This window comes from Pinus tabuliformis, chromosome 2_2 (assembly GCF_031772625.1).
Source record: "Pinus tabuliformis cultivar Carrire ecotype Pingquan chromosome 2_2, CPIR1, whole genome shotgun sequence".
NCBI lineage: Eukaryota > Viridiplantae > Streptophyta > Pinopsida > Pinales > Pinaceae > Pinus > Pinus tabuliformis.
The window spans coordinates 1,167,559,834-1,167,575,473 of record NC_142300.1 but is presented as its reverse complement, the minus strand read 5'-3'; positions in this window follow the sequence as shown (position 1 = coordinate 1,167,575,473).

Genomic DNA, 15,640 nt, shown 5'->3' with positions numbered 1-15,640 from the left:
CTTGGCTTCAACAAGTTTATATCCATCAGCTTCCTCTCTCTAATTTTGTTGGAAAAAAAATCAGAAAGAGGGTCAGCATGAGCCGATGGTCCCCAGGTTTCAGAGAGTCCTAGAGAAAAATTTAAATCCCCCCCAATCACCAAATTCAGGTTTTCCATAAAAGACTTTGAGAACAGATTATTCCAATATGATACCCTATCCTGATAGGGACCATAGATGTTAAGGATAATAAGGTTTGAACACAACTCCAATGAGTATAATTCTACTCCTAAAGCTTGGTCCAAACCCCACAAAGAAAGGATCTTCAGCCTTCCCTCCTTCACTCCAGTTGCCAATCCCCCAGATCTACCTTTAGCATCCAATGCCTGGAAATTCCATCTAGGAAACATTTTCAATAGAGCTTTGTTAACCTCCACTCTAGCACCCAGTGTCTCTTGCAATAATATCACATCTTGATTGTAATTATTAATCAGTGCCTTCAAGGCCAATTTTTTAGGAGCATTGGCTAAACCTCTATAGTTGAAAGACATAATAATCATTGAGAAACCAAGGGGGGCTTCTATACTGCTCTAAGCATCCCTTATATGGAAATATTATTGCCATCCACAACATCAATCTTGGCTCTCTGTTGGGCCTTGGATATATTTGATTTCCCCTCTAGTCTTACAAGGCCCCATAGGTATAGACTGCAGACCTAACCCTCCCACAGCCTCCCAAGGGGAGATTTTTTTATTGCGAGGTTTGAGATTGTAGTTTGGTTTTACAGAATGGGTTATAGATAAAGCATCAACCTCTTCACATGACCCAGGGCTTCGGTTCAGATGTAGTTCAGGGATAGAGGTGATAATACTATCCAATTGTTCAATTACACTGTTAACATGAAGATTATCTGGATTCATAAGCCTGGAGGGACCAAGCTTGGACAATGAATTAAGAAAATATTGCAAAGATGAATTGAGAGAGGGGTTAGGTTCTAGATTCGTACCCTCTCGCTAGAGATTTGGACCCCTTCCATCTTCGTTTTTTGATGCTGGTCTGATTAGATCCTCCTGTTGATATTGTATTCTGATGGGATTTTCCTCCTCTTGAACTTCCATTTTTTCCATTATATCCTCCTACGTCTTATCTACTTCCATTTGATCCTCTCCTGGGCCCGGAGTATCCTTGTTCCTATTCTTCTCCCCATCAGGTCCTTCCCCTCCCCCTTCCTTTCTCTACCTCCTTCTTCATCTAAACCCCAGTGAAGATTCCCTTGCCAAATGTCCATATTTGTGGCATCGATGACAATGAAAGGGAAGGTGTTCATAGTCTAACATATGAGTATATGAGAAGTCCCTATATTTCAAATTGATTTCTTCTGCCAAACTTTCCCGAGGGTTTAAACTTACCAAAATTCTAGCCATCCCTTTATCTCTAGTTTGTAAAAAGGACATGTATGCTTCCAGAAACCACCCCAAGTGGTTCTCGATTGCCCTGAAAACTGAATCAAACCACAAAAAAGGAGGGAGCCCAAGCATTCTAAACCACACCAGGGATTCATCCACCTTTACTCTTTGTGCATCAAACAATGGGTTCCATTTTTTGAATAGTATTGGGTGTCTCCCAAAACACTAGTTCCTTCCCAATACGCATTCCAACTCTTCTTTCTTAGATAATTTTATCATAAACCAGCCCTTGGCAACAGATGAGACCACAAATGATTTATCCAGCACATCGTTCCAATTCTTCTCTGTCCATTCTTGAATATAGTTTGTAGTGTACTTCTTCCCTTTTGCCCAGCCTACTAGTGTTAGTTCCAAAACCTCCATGACCTCATCAATTTGTACATCCATCCCAAGAACCAAGTTAGTGACTTCCTCTGTCTTCTTTATTAGCTTGTGTTTTTTTCGCTTTTCCCTAATCTACCTGTGCCTCCCCCCTTCCCCCCACCCAGAATTATTTCTTCTGCATTGACTGCATCTTCCTGGAGCACTTTAGAATGCCCCTCCTTCCTAAAAGTTCTGAAACTATTGAAATCTACTCCTTCCTCCTGAACTAGCTCCTCAGTCCCCAGTAATGGCTCTCTTCCTCCCGCAACCCCTTCTACCTCTGTATAACCCTCCCTTCCTTCAACAAGTAGTGGACCTTCACCAAAACCTTCATTTCCAACCACTCCACTTCATGTTCCTCCCGCCTTCTAGATGCCAATATGTTCCTTCCCATGACCTAGCAAACTGACTATGCTCGCACCTGAAAGTCATTTGAAAGGAAGGTTTTCTCTTCTATTTGCATGAAGAGGGCTCCTGCATGTAAAGATACTATCCAGCCAAAGCCCTTTCCCACCCTCTTCCGGCCCCGAGTCTTCCACAAGGAAGGATCTCAAGCCTTCTTGTCCCTTGTACCCGCAGCAAATAACAATTTCTTCTAAACCCCCTAAAAAAAAACTCTTTGGGTGAGCAAGGAACAATATTACTTACTTGGACTACCACATTTCCCACCGCACAATGCCCAGAAAGTAAATACGCCTACCTCTCATCCAGATCCTACCCTTCCCATTTATCTAGGTAAGTTAGGCCTAGGCTCGCCTCTAAGAGACCCTGTTTTTTACCCTGTTTTCGGCCCGCTCCCAAGCCACCTTTCTTCCCTCCTGGTAGTCTAGCGGGATGAATATACCTCTCGATGTTTTTTTTCCATGACCTCCAGCCCCCAAACCAACATTATGTCCTCAAGCTTGGGGTCCAGATCGACAGCATTCCTTTGTTTGACCATCTTCCTCCCTACAGGTTGTTGTTTTAATGTTTTCATAGAAACCTACTGTCTGATCTTCTATAGTAGGTGCATGCGGTAGTTTTCCAACACACCCATGTGTTGTGTGAGTTCTATAATTATTTTTATCAAGCGTTTATCAGGAATCAATACTTGAAGGTTGCTAAGGAGCTTAAATATTCTAGGTGGTTAAGGAATTATTCCCTATTCCTAAATGAAATCTCTAAAAAAGGTTTAACCTCACAAGGCATATATATAAATAATCACTGAGACAACGGTAGTCCCTACCATGCACGTCAAAGGAGAAATTGGATAAATTGGGGGAAGTAATAATGCATGGATGCATTGATGGTAACAGTATTCCCTCGACCAAATTCTGCTTGTAGAAAGCTAAATAGTTAAAAATTGCCAAGTTTTTTTTTGTAAAAAGTCACAATCATCCTTAAAAGTAAATTAACTTATTGATTCTGCTTGTAAGAAGAATAGTAAAAAATTTCCAACTTTTTTATGAAACGTTGTAATCATGCTTGAAAGTAAATTAGCTTCTGGAATTTTCCTAAAAACATATTTACATATATAAACTCAAGGACTAAAACTCAAGTCGATCACCAACTAATTAATTTATTTATCAATGAACTATCTTGTTGCGTTTTTTGGAAACGAGTATCTCCACTATATCTCTTGAATAAATAAATTTGCAAAAGAGAATGGAGACAGGCACTGCTGCTTCCAATATAATATTGGATCCATACATATGTATAATATAAGATATGCAGTTGCTAATTGCGTTCAACTTGTGGATGAAAACTCTCTTAGTTTTCTGCTGTGCATTATGGATTTTCCCTTTGAAAACCAGTTCTAATCAGTGTAACAAAAAAACAAACAACTTCGCTAACACGTTACCCTATGTTTGTATTGCTTAAATACCATGTCAGTGTTGATAGAAATATTTGAATTGCTTAAATACCATGTCAGTGTTGATAGAAATATTTGATTCCAATGATTTAAATACTACAATGCTAAAGTGTTAGGATTATTTTATTTCTCAAAGTAAGACAACTTGTTGTGTTCATCTTTTTGTAATTGTACTTTTTCTAATAAACATTAATGGATTATAAGGACTATGGTGAGTGTAGCCTCCATTAATATTACAATGCTGGAATGTGAGTAAATGAGTTAGAAAAATTGTCTGCCACTAAATATTTCAATCATCAAATACAACTTAAGCATTTCCCTGATTTTCCACTTAGCATCATCCCAAAACCATCAAATGAAGAGGCTGAAATTGTTTACAGTTTACAATTTCTAATTTGGATTGCTTCCAAATTCCCACTATGATTGAAGGCTCTTCCAAGCTCTTCATTTTCATTTGAATGTAACTTTTGACAGGAATGTCTATATTTCTGGAAGCTCAGCCAATTGTGGTCACATTTACTTGGTAGTTCCAAAGCGAGTAAGATGGATAATGAACTCACTCACTACCCCTCTATGCTTCTCGGTCTGTGTAATCTCAAAGATTCACCTAATAGAATGTGAGGTTATTGGTTCGATCTCGTGAGTTAAATACAGAGGCCACACGTTATTATACATTCATGGATCAAAATATGTGTTTGTAGATTGTTCTTTTAAATCTTTGACTTTCCACATTATGAAAACTATCACTATCATAACACAAGAGGTTCCAGATTGTTCCCATAAATACTTTCTCTATAAATGGCTCTTGAGCTTTGTCCATTATATATCAATGTGTATATTGTAATTTTTTTTGTAAGTACTGAAGGAAAAATTTGCTAGTCGTATCAATCTATCTTGAAATAGAAGCATGGCACCAGATGGGAATTCCTCAATAATCTGCTCATTAGAATTGAATCGAAATTGGCCATCAATTCATGAGGTCGAAGGATCGAAACACATTGTACCTGCTGTGAAGAATGGAAACATAACATCGGATGGGAATTCTTCAACAATATGTTCATTAGAATTGAATCCAAGCGGGCCATCAGAGCACGAGGTCGAAGGATCGAAATGCGTTGGACCTGCTGAGAAGAATGGAAGCATGGCACCAAATGGGAGTTCCTCAAAAATATGTTCATTGGAAATGAATTTGAACGGGTCATCAGTGCACCCGGTCAAAGGATCAAACCACGTTGCACCTGTTGGAAAAAATGGGGCTTCCATGATCCATAGGGTATCTTTTGAGGGACCCATAAGTAGAACAATATCTGATTTTTCTATAGTCGTCCCAGCTGTTACCTGCAATATTAGCATTTCATACTACTCATTTCCATGTTCATTATCCTCCTAGTTGTTACCTGAAATATTAATGTTTCAGTTGTGTTTCTTCATATGTCACTGCACTTTAATACATCTGCCCACACACGATATTTCATATCTTTCTAATTAACATGACACAACACTTAAATATGTGAAAGACACATAAATTTTTAATTTGTAAACTGATTCCATTTATTATTATTTTTAAATAAATGTATGAGGTTGTTTTATGGAAAATTTAAAGGTCACAATATACATTTCCTTGGAGTTCTAAAAGGAATTCATTGCATTGACACCAACCCGTCTAGCTCAATTAGTAAAGTGAAAGGCTATTAACCATACTAGCATTACCTTTTTTTCATTTTATGTCTAGGGGCTCGCAGTGTTACATTTTTAATTTGAAAAATATCTTTGTAAATTTCTTGTCATTGAACCTGCAGTGGGACTAATTTCATCAGTGGCACTTCAATTAGGTTTTGGCATGACACAACTTGCATTGTTCGCACTTAGGTGCATAGTGGTCTCATTCGGTAATGATTCAAAATTTCGTAATTGAAAAAAAGCTGATCCTAAGTAATTGTTGTCGTTCATCATATTTCGAACTATTTTACTATAGGCCCTAGCTATCTCTACACGAAGCATCCCACCCTCTCGATCCTAGGAAAGCTACTGCATGCAATACACTTTCCTTGCTACTAGGAAAAGCTTCAGGAAATCCAGACACCCTTGAACAACCGACTTGGGTGCTTATTCTAGGGGCACTCTGCCTCCTATGCATTTTATTATGGGTTTTAGTCTGGGTAGGATGGTTATGAGACTAAGTAAAAAAAGATTTGTATCTGGTGAATAATATGCAACGCAATGATCTTCATCTTCACCGTGAATTATAGCAGTGATTCTTTTTGCAAAGTTTCTCAGAAATAGGGGGTATTCACTACAATGTTCTTTGTGATCTCGATTTAAGATCCCGACTTAGGCACTGGGTAATATATCCAGAATTGTTGAGAATTTCTGATAATTCCAGAAGAAAAATGAACAGAACTGAGAATAATGCTCTGTTTCTTAACACAGGGGACAGAGTTTTTTCACACACACAAAAAAAACTTTGTATTCATTAACAAGACTGTTGTTACAAAATTCTTCCTCTCACAAAGGGATTCTTCTAAATAAAACTAAAAAAAAACTTTCAACCAACAAGTGAAACCAAAATCCTTAATCAACTGGAGCCCTCTGCCTCTGCACTCCTGTGAATTACAAAAAAAAACACTCTGTCTCTCACTACAAAGATTTACACTGCTGTGTGTATAAAAAATTTGCATTCGCGCTTCTTACATACGCGCTGCTACATTACATTTCATTACATTGCATATTCAACAACAACAACAAAAAAACATGACATTTTACCTTTTACTTGTCTCGTAAAAAGAAAACGACTCCCGTTAATAAAATAAACATCAAAATTAAAATATCTCCATCTACATTTACCAACCGTAATAAATTTCATTAAATTACTTCACATCAATTAATTTCCAGAACGAGGGTACAATCTTCCCCTCATTAATCGGACAGCTGTTGGCAGTATCGCACGGCCTTTGTCACCGAATTTTATGCGTTGGGGAAAGTTGTTTTTGTAAAACCACTCAAGGAACGTGTCAGCAAGTGATTGTGATCGCTGCCTCCTGAGAATTACCACAATACAGCAAAAGGTGGTGCGGGAAGGAACTGACAGTTTTCCAAAAAAAAAATTGCGGTCGCTATTTAACTGGTGCTGCAGTTGAAATTACCATTTCAACACTCCCCTTCAATTTCAACTGCTGGGTTATCAGTCATACCCAGACATTTTCTCAAAAACTCAAAACTTTTATGCCCCAATGGTTTGGTCAAAATATCTGCAACCTGCTCCTGAGTTCTGTAGTGTTGTAAAACAATTTCTCCATTGTTTACCAATTCCTTGATGTAATGAAACTTTGTGTCAATGTGTTTTGTTCTCTTATGAAACACAGCAGTCTTAGATAATGCAATAGCTAAGCTATTGTCACAAAAAATTACAGTTCCTTTTGCTTGCTCTTGGCATAAACTCCTTAACATCCTTCTCATCCAAATTGCTTGACACGTTGCTGCTGTAGCTACCACATATTCTGCCTCTGCTGTAGACAATGCTACAATAGGCTGTTTTTTAGAAGCCCATGAAATGGCTCCTGAACCCATGTGAAAAACATAACCGGATGTGCTTTTCCGATCATCTACACTTCTAGCCCAATCACTATCAGTGTATCCAATTAAATCTGAACATTCTGAAGCAGTATATAAAATGCCAAACCTTTTAGTACCTTTAACATACCTCAGAATCCTTTTTGCTACCTGCCAATGTGCTTCTTTTGGCCTCTCCATGAATCTGGAAATTAAACTAACAGCATGCATTATATCCGGCCTAGTTGCAGTCAAATACATGAGGCTGCCAACTATGCTCTTGTACAAACTAGGATCAAAATCCTTGTTGTTGTCCTCTTTACTGACTTTTAATCCCATCACTGTGGGAGTGATTGCTGCTTTGCTCTCCTACATATTAAATCTTTCGAACACTTCATTAACATATTTCGCTTGTGAGATAAAAATCCCATTTCCATTTTGTTCTACTTCTATTCCTAAGAAGTATCTCAACAAACCCATGTTAGTCATTTCAAATTCTTCTTTCATGGCTGTTTTGAAATTTTCAATAAGGTAATCATCATTACCTGTGAAAATAACATCACCAACATATAACACAACAATTAGCATTTTACCATCCTTTTCTTTGATGTAGAGGGTGGGTTCTCCCTCACACTTTTCAAATCCATTTTCCAGTAGATAGGAATCTATCCTACTGTACCACGTTGTACCATGCTCTTGGTGCTTGCTTCAGCCCATAAAGAGCTTTCTTCAATCTGCACACTTTGTGCTCTTGGCCTTTCTTTTCATAGTCTAGAGGTTGTTCAATGTAAACCTCTTCCATTAACACTCCATTTAGGAATGTTGACTTCACATCCATTTGGTAAACTTTCCACTTGTTTTGTGCTGCTATGGATAGCACTGCTCTCACGGTTTCCATTCTAGCAACCAGTGCAAAAATTTCCTCATAGTCTCTCCCATACTGCTGCTTATATCCTTTGACAACCAGTCTTGCCTCATGTCTTTCTATTTTGCCTTCAACATTACTCTTGGTCTTGTAAACCCATGTAACTCCAATGACTTCTTTTCTTTTGGTAGTTCAACTAAATCCCATGTCTTGTTTCTTTCTATGGCATTGATCTCCTCATCCATAGCTTCTATCCATTTCCTATCCTTAATTGCTTCTTCGAAATGAACATGGTCATCAACATGACAATATAAAGCAAACAAAGAGTTCATACCTTCATTTGCTGCCTCTTTTTCATAAATGTCACTTACATTTCTGAACTTCTTACCTCTTTCATTTGGTATACAAGTGCTTGAAGAAGCACTTGAATTTCCTCCTTGTGGTGTGCTTGGAGAAGCACTTTCATTTCTCCTCAAGGGTGTCTCTTGCTGCCCTTGTGTTGGTGCTACTGTTTGGGGATGTATTTGAGCCATCTCCTCATCATCTTCATCATGAGACAAAGAGTTTTTAACATTCACTGTTTTCTCTATGCTTCCATCCCAAGCTTCCTCCTCAATGAACTGAACATCTATACTCACAATAAGCTTCTTGGTGGATGGGTTATACAACCTGTAAGCTTTGGATTCCTCACTGTATCCAATGAAAATACATTTCTCCCCTTTGATGTCCAACTTCTTCCTTAGTTGATATGGAATGTGTGCATAAGCCACACATCCAAAAACTTTCATGTGGGTGACTCCTTGCTTTGTCCCACTCCATGCTTCTTCCGGCACTCTGTTCATGACTGCTTTTGTAGGGCATCTATTCAAAATGTACGTTGCACAATATACAGCTTCATCCCAATAATAATTTGGCAAATGCTTTGCCTTTAACATACTCCTCGCCATATCCATGATTGTCCTATTCTTCCTTTCCGAAACTCCATTTTGCTGCGGAGTGTACCTAGTGGTAAACTGCTTATGAATTCCATTTTCTCTACAAAAACGTAGAAATTATTTGGAGATATACTCACCTCCTCTATCAGTTCTTAGAACTTTGATATGCAGGCCACTTTGGTTTTCTACAAGTGCTTTGAAATTGCAAAATCTTTCAAACACTTCACTTTTGTTCTTCAGGAAATAAACCCAAGTTTTTCTAGTAAAATCATCAATAAATGTTATTATATAGTGGCTGCCTGCAATTGATGGAGTTTGCATCGGTCCACATAGATCTAAGTGGACAATCTCTAAGAGTGCTTTTGCCCTTATGCTTTTCCCAGATGAAAAACTTTCTCTGTGTTGTTTCCCCAAGATACAACCTTCACAAAGGCTGTCTGGTTTCTCCATCAATGGTAATCCTCTTACCATTCCTTTTCTATTCAACAAGTTAAGACCTCCAAAGTTGAGATGTCCAAATCTCAAGTGCCACAATCAATTTTCATCTTTTGGTTCGCTTTGGAAATCCTCTTGTGTCACTGCTGCTATTTCTTCTCCATTTTTTAAATCTGCTTTCATTCTGAGAGGGAACATCCTGTTCCTTGTCATCTTCACTTCAACAATACATTGTTTCCTGGGTGTTTTATCCATGATGGTGCATACATCATTCACAAAGAAAACATTGTACCCCTTTTGAATAAGCTGTCCAATACTTATGAGATTACATTTCATTCCAGGAACATAATAAACATCTAATATGATTTTCTTTTCACCTTTCTTTGTTAAGACATTTACTTCTCCTTTTCCCATAACAGAAACTTTATTATCAGTCCCTAGTGTGACTTGTGACTTCACACTCTAATCTAACATAGAAAACAGGGCTATGTTTCCTGTCATATGGTTACTGCAACCAGAGTCTAGGAACCATACATCTTCACTCTTTGCTTCAGTCATATTATAGGCTAAAAGAAAATTATCTTGGCTGATATTTTCTCTAGTGAAATTTGCACTAGTTTTATTACTCATATCATGTTGCTTCTTCATACATTCATTTGCATAATGCCCATATTTTTTACCATAGTGACATTGGACATTGGATTTATCATACCTTTGTCCTTGAGCATGATGTTGTCCACTTTGTTGGTTGCTGCCTTGGCCTTGGTTCTGATTTGGGTTGCTGCTTCTTCCTTGAGCATTTGCTGGACTGTTTCTTCCACCTCTGTTTTGGCTTCTGCCTCTTCCTCTCTTGTTTCCTCTGCCTTGACCTCTTCCTCTTCCAAAGAACATCTGGATCTTAAAGGCATGCTCTAGAGATGAGTTTTCATTTCTACTCAATCTCTGCTCATGTGTTATCAGTGATGCATGTAGTTCATCAACTGAGAAGTTTGTGAGATCCTTTGTCCCTTCTATGGTGGTGACAATCACATTGAACCTTGAGGGTAGGATCCTCAATAGTTTCTCCACAATCCTCCTTTCTTCAAGAATCTCTCCATGAGACCTTATCTTTGTTACCAAACCAATCACATGTGTGAAGAATGAGTCAATATTATCTGACTCCTTCATGCAGAGAGTCTCAAAATCTCTCCTCAGCAACTGTAGTTTTGATGTCTTCACTTTCTCCATGCCTTGATAGGCTATCTTGAGAGTTTCCCATGCTTCTTTGGATCTTTTGGTTGCTGCTATCCTTGGAAACACACTCTCATGCACTGTTTGATACAAAAAGTAGAGGGCTTTAGAATCCTTCTTCTTATTGCTCTTCAACAGATCTTTCTCTACCTGAGTTAAATTATTAAACTCATTTTCATCTACTAGTTTTTCAAAACCATCCTCAACAAATTCCCATAAGTCTTGGGAAGCAAACAAAGCTTTCATAGTTATTTCCCAATAGTCATAGTTTTTTCCATTAAATTGTGGGAGCTGAGTATTAAAAATACCCATGCTAGTGTTGGCTCCAGCCATTCTTGCACTCTTAACTATGCTTCAAAATACTTGACTATGTATTTAGAATAGCTGACTGTCCTTAACAATAACACAAAAACTAACCTGAGAAATACCTTGGATTCTTTCTTGACTGAGTCTTCACTCCGCAGGAGAAGCTGCTGCAACAAGAAATCCTTCCTTCAGCTTCTTTGACACCTTCAAAGAGCCTGGACAAGCTCCGATACCATGTTGAGAATTTCTAATAATTCCATAACAAAAATGAACAGAAGAGAGAATAATGCTCTGTTTCTTAACACAGGGGACAGAGTTTTTTCACACACACAAAAAAAAACTTTGTATTCATTAACAAGACTACTGTTACAAAATTATTCCTCTCACAGAGGGATTCTTCTAAATAAAACTAAAAAAAAACTTTCGACCAACAAGTGAAACCCAAATCCTTAATCAATTGGAGCCCTCTGCCTCTGCACTGCTGTGCATTACAAAAAAAAACATGTTGTCTCTCACTATAAAGATTTACACTACTGTGTGTATAAAAAAATTTCATTCGTGCTTCTTACATACGCGCTGCTACATTACATTTTATTACATTACATTGCATATTCAACAACAACAACAAAAAACATGACATTTTACCTTTTACTTGTCCCGTAAAAATAAAACGACTCCCGTGAATAAAATAAACAATAAAATTAAAATATCTCCACCTACATTTACCAACCATAATAAATTTCATTAAATTACTTCACATCAATTAATTTCCGGAACGAGGGTACAATCTGCCCCTCATTAATCGGACGGCTGCGGGCAGTATCGCACGGCCTTTTTCATCGAGCTTTAAGCGCCGGGGAAAGTTGTTTTTGTAAAACCACTCAGGGCACATGTCAGCAAGTGAGTGTGATCACTGCCTTTTCAGAATTACCACAATACAGCAAAAGGCGGTGCGGGAAGGAACTAGCAGTTTTCCAAAAAAAAAAATTGCGGTCACTGTTTAACTGGTGTTGTAGTTGAAATTACCATTTCAACAAGCATGATCCATAATTACTGTAGTGTTATTCTGATATGTGGTGATACGATCTTAAGGTCCCAGACTTAGGCATCTGCTATATTTATGAATCTAGCATTAACAATGAACTTACCAGAATGATCTCATAATTAGACTTGGTATTCTATACTTATGAATATAGCATTAACCAAGGAACTAGTAATTTCGATGAACCTGGAATTATCTTTGTAAATCCTACTGTAGTGGTTCAACAATGGTATGGTGATTTATCGATAAGTAAGATGGCCTTCTACTAGTACTAAGAAACTGGTGAGTTAGACTTTCATAATAATGCATTGTGCTTCGTAATTTACTGTGCATTCCTTGAAAATTACTAGTGAGTTCTACTAAGTGAATCTTAAAATAGTTTGGTAATTGTTTTGTCATTAACATGGCCTTATATCATGCATTTGGCTATTTTCTACAAAGTTGGCTATTTTCTACAAAATTCGTTTTAAAAGATTGGTGTTAGGCCAAGCACACTCCTTTTGAATCACAGGGGCTACATTGAGTATGGTGACCAATGATTTCAGGGCTCTCGTCGCTCTCTGTGTTGTATATTCCCTTCATTGATCTCTGTGTAGTAGAGTCCCTTTGCCTGAAGCGCCCGCAGGGATATGGCCATTACATCATTCAATTTGATCCTTTATACTTTTCCTCTAGTTGTTATGTACTTTAACTTCTCTTTCAAGTCTCGAAAATAGTTCAGCTTATTGTATTCTAATTTGCAAGGCACGAGTGACTTCCTTGCATTTAGGAAATGCCAAGCAACTCTCAGACATTGGCTCTGGAAAATGGTAAGTAAGCCATCATAAATGTTGGCTGAAGTCTTTTTCAGAAAACTTGCAAAACTGTAATAAACATAGATATAGAATATTCACCATATTTTTTTTGTGGTTTTAGATTTTGGATTTGATCACTAAAACAATAAGACGACCATGCCCAACACACAACTTATCTCAAGGAATTCACAATTTACAGTGATGGGTTTTAATTTTACAATAACGGGTTGTTAATTTTATCAGATTTTTAATTTTATTATTTACAGGGGTTGATAAAAGTGAACCCAGTGGGCAATGTTATAGATCTGATCCAAAAAATATATGATAAATAACAAATATACCCAAGAAATAATAAGATCTGAATAGATAGAAATGATTCTCTTTATTGATCAAACCATTAAGGTAGGGTAACACCATACATTCACTCCTTAAGGAAGGAGAACACTCCACAAGCCATATGCTTGCTCATACAATAATCCTTGACAATTTTCATTGACATCTCTCTATGTGGAGTCTCTAACCTCTATATAGGCCTCATACATACAATACCATAGGTCATTACCATGGTTCCCTCATACCATCAAACTAATACCATGGACCCATTACATTATTACTAACTACTTGTGGTCCCTTACATGATATGGGTTAACCACCTTATTTATTACTATGGCCCATCCCATTATTACATTATTACCTTGGGTACCTCCCTTGGTACCCCATATTATCCCCCTAGGTATATAACATTCCACCCCCTTAACATGTTTCGTCCCGGAAACATGGGAAGAACACAAATAATAAGATCTACTCAAAAGAGTAGTCCACTGGTACCATGCACATGCATCTAGCCATCCAAGAGAGAGGTGAACCCTCGGTCTCGCTGGTGCCTCGCTCGCTTGAGATGGAAGTTGACTGTGATATCTCTTCTGTGTTGATATGTAGTAGGTGGATCTTCGCTCCTCTTTATCTGTCCTGCAGGGGTTTTTATCCGTGTGGCTAACTGGTTGCCATCTTGATGGTTGTCTTGCGGGGTGATGTGGGTGATGATATGTTGAAGTTTTAACCCACGATGGCTTTTTCTTTAATTCACCCCTTACGGGAGCCTGAATGTTATCTGGTGCATGTTGTGGTGCCTGTTGTGGTGTCTTATCTTTCAATATTACTTCAACCACTGAGCCCTCCTCTGATGTATCAACACCTGTAACCTTTTCTGCTTCAGCCTCTGTTTGTGTTTGATTGTCTATTATCACTGGCTCATCATCTGATATGTCAGTCCCTGGAACATCTTCTGCTTCAACGTTCGTGGACTCTACCTGTTTATTGACAGAAATATCCTGTAATGTAATTTTCTTCTTTTTATACCAGAGCTTCAGGAATTTCTTCTGCATATTAATATTGATAGTACCCACCTCTTCCATCCAAGGGTATCCCAAAACAACATCCACATTAGCTATATCTGAAGCATAAAAATTAGAATGCAATACATACTTTTCCATAGAAATCTTCAAACCTTTATAAACTTGAACATCCTCATTATCAATCTGTGCGGTTTCAATGTGTTTTGCTGGAACTTGCAATCTTTTTACCAAATTAACATTGATAAAATTATGCTTGCAACTAGGATTTATAGAAACCATGATCTTCTCCTTTTGAATCAATCCATGAACCTGTAATAAGGATATACCAATAGGAAATAGACCCACATGTTTCTCCTTATCTTGTTTTCTGGCATGAGACCATCTGTCTAAAAGTAATTTTTCAAATTCTTCATCGGGCATGTTGAAACACTTCTTTTGGTTAAGTAATCCCCACCATGTGGCTGCCTCATCTTCAAAATTAGCCAATGCCACCCATTTCCAATTGTGTCTAAATAACCTCTTGTATTCCTTTATGTATTCTTCAATAGTAGAACCATTATCTTTTCCTGTAAAACCCATGAAGAGGGTTTTGAAAAATTTCACTTACTTGACGAAAATTTGAAATTGTCACAGTTTAGTCAATATTGTTCAGAATCCATATTATGACCTATTTTCAGAAATTGAACAATCATTCTGCATCTGCCCATATGATAGAAATCCTAATCCAGGCACTAGAAATTCAGATATGCGCTGCTACTCTCCCGTCGTCACCCAAAATTCTTAAAAAATAGCTGATTTTAAATCAGCGATATCTCCCTCATCCGGACTCCGATTCAACTGATTTTTTTTTTTGAAATCGAGTATTTTTTCACAAATAATTCAGATCTACAATCATATTTTGTAGATATTGCACCAGGACGTCCAAACCTGCACCGTAAACTCGCTGCCCCGAAAAATTGTCTACAACACCACTGATTTTTAGATCAGTGATATCTCCTTCATCCGGACTCCAATTCGACCGATTTTTTTTTTGAAATCGGGTATTGTTTTACAAAGAATTCATATCTACAATCAAATTTTGTAGATATTGCACCAGAACGTCCAGATCTGCGCCATAAACTCGCTGCCCTGAAAAATTGTCTACAACATCACTGATTTTTAGATCAGCGATATCTCCTTCATCCGGACTCTGATTCGACCGATTTTTTTTTTTGAAATCGGGTATTTTTTCACATATAATCCAGATATACAATTATATTTTGCAGATCTTACATCCAAAATGTACAGATCGGATCTGCAAACTCGCCGCCCCCGAAATCCTGCAAAAAATAAATTAAAAAAAAAAAAAAAATCTCCACTTTTGCCCAAGAAAGTGCTCTGATACCACTTGTTATAGATCTAACCCGGAAATATTATAGGTCTAATATGAAAATATAAAACAATGCAAATAAACCCATAAATAATATGAA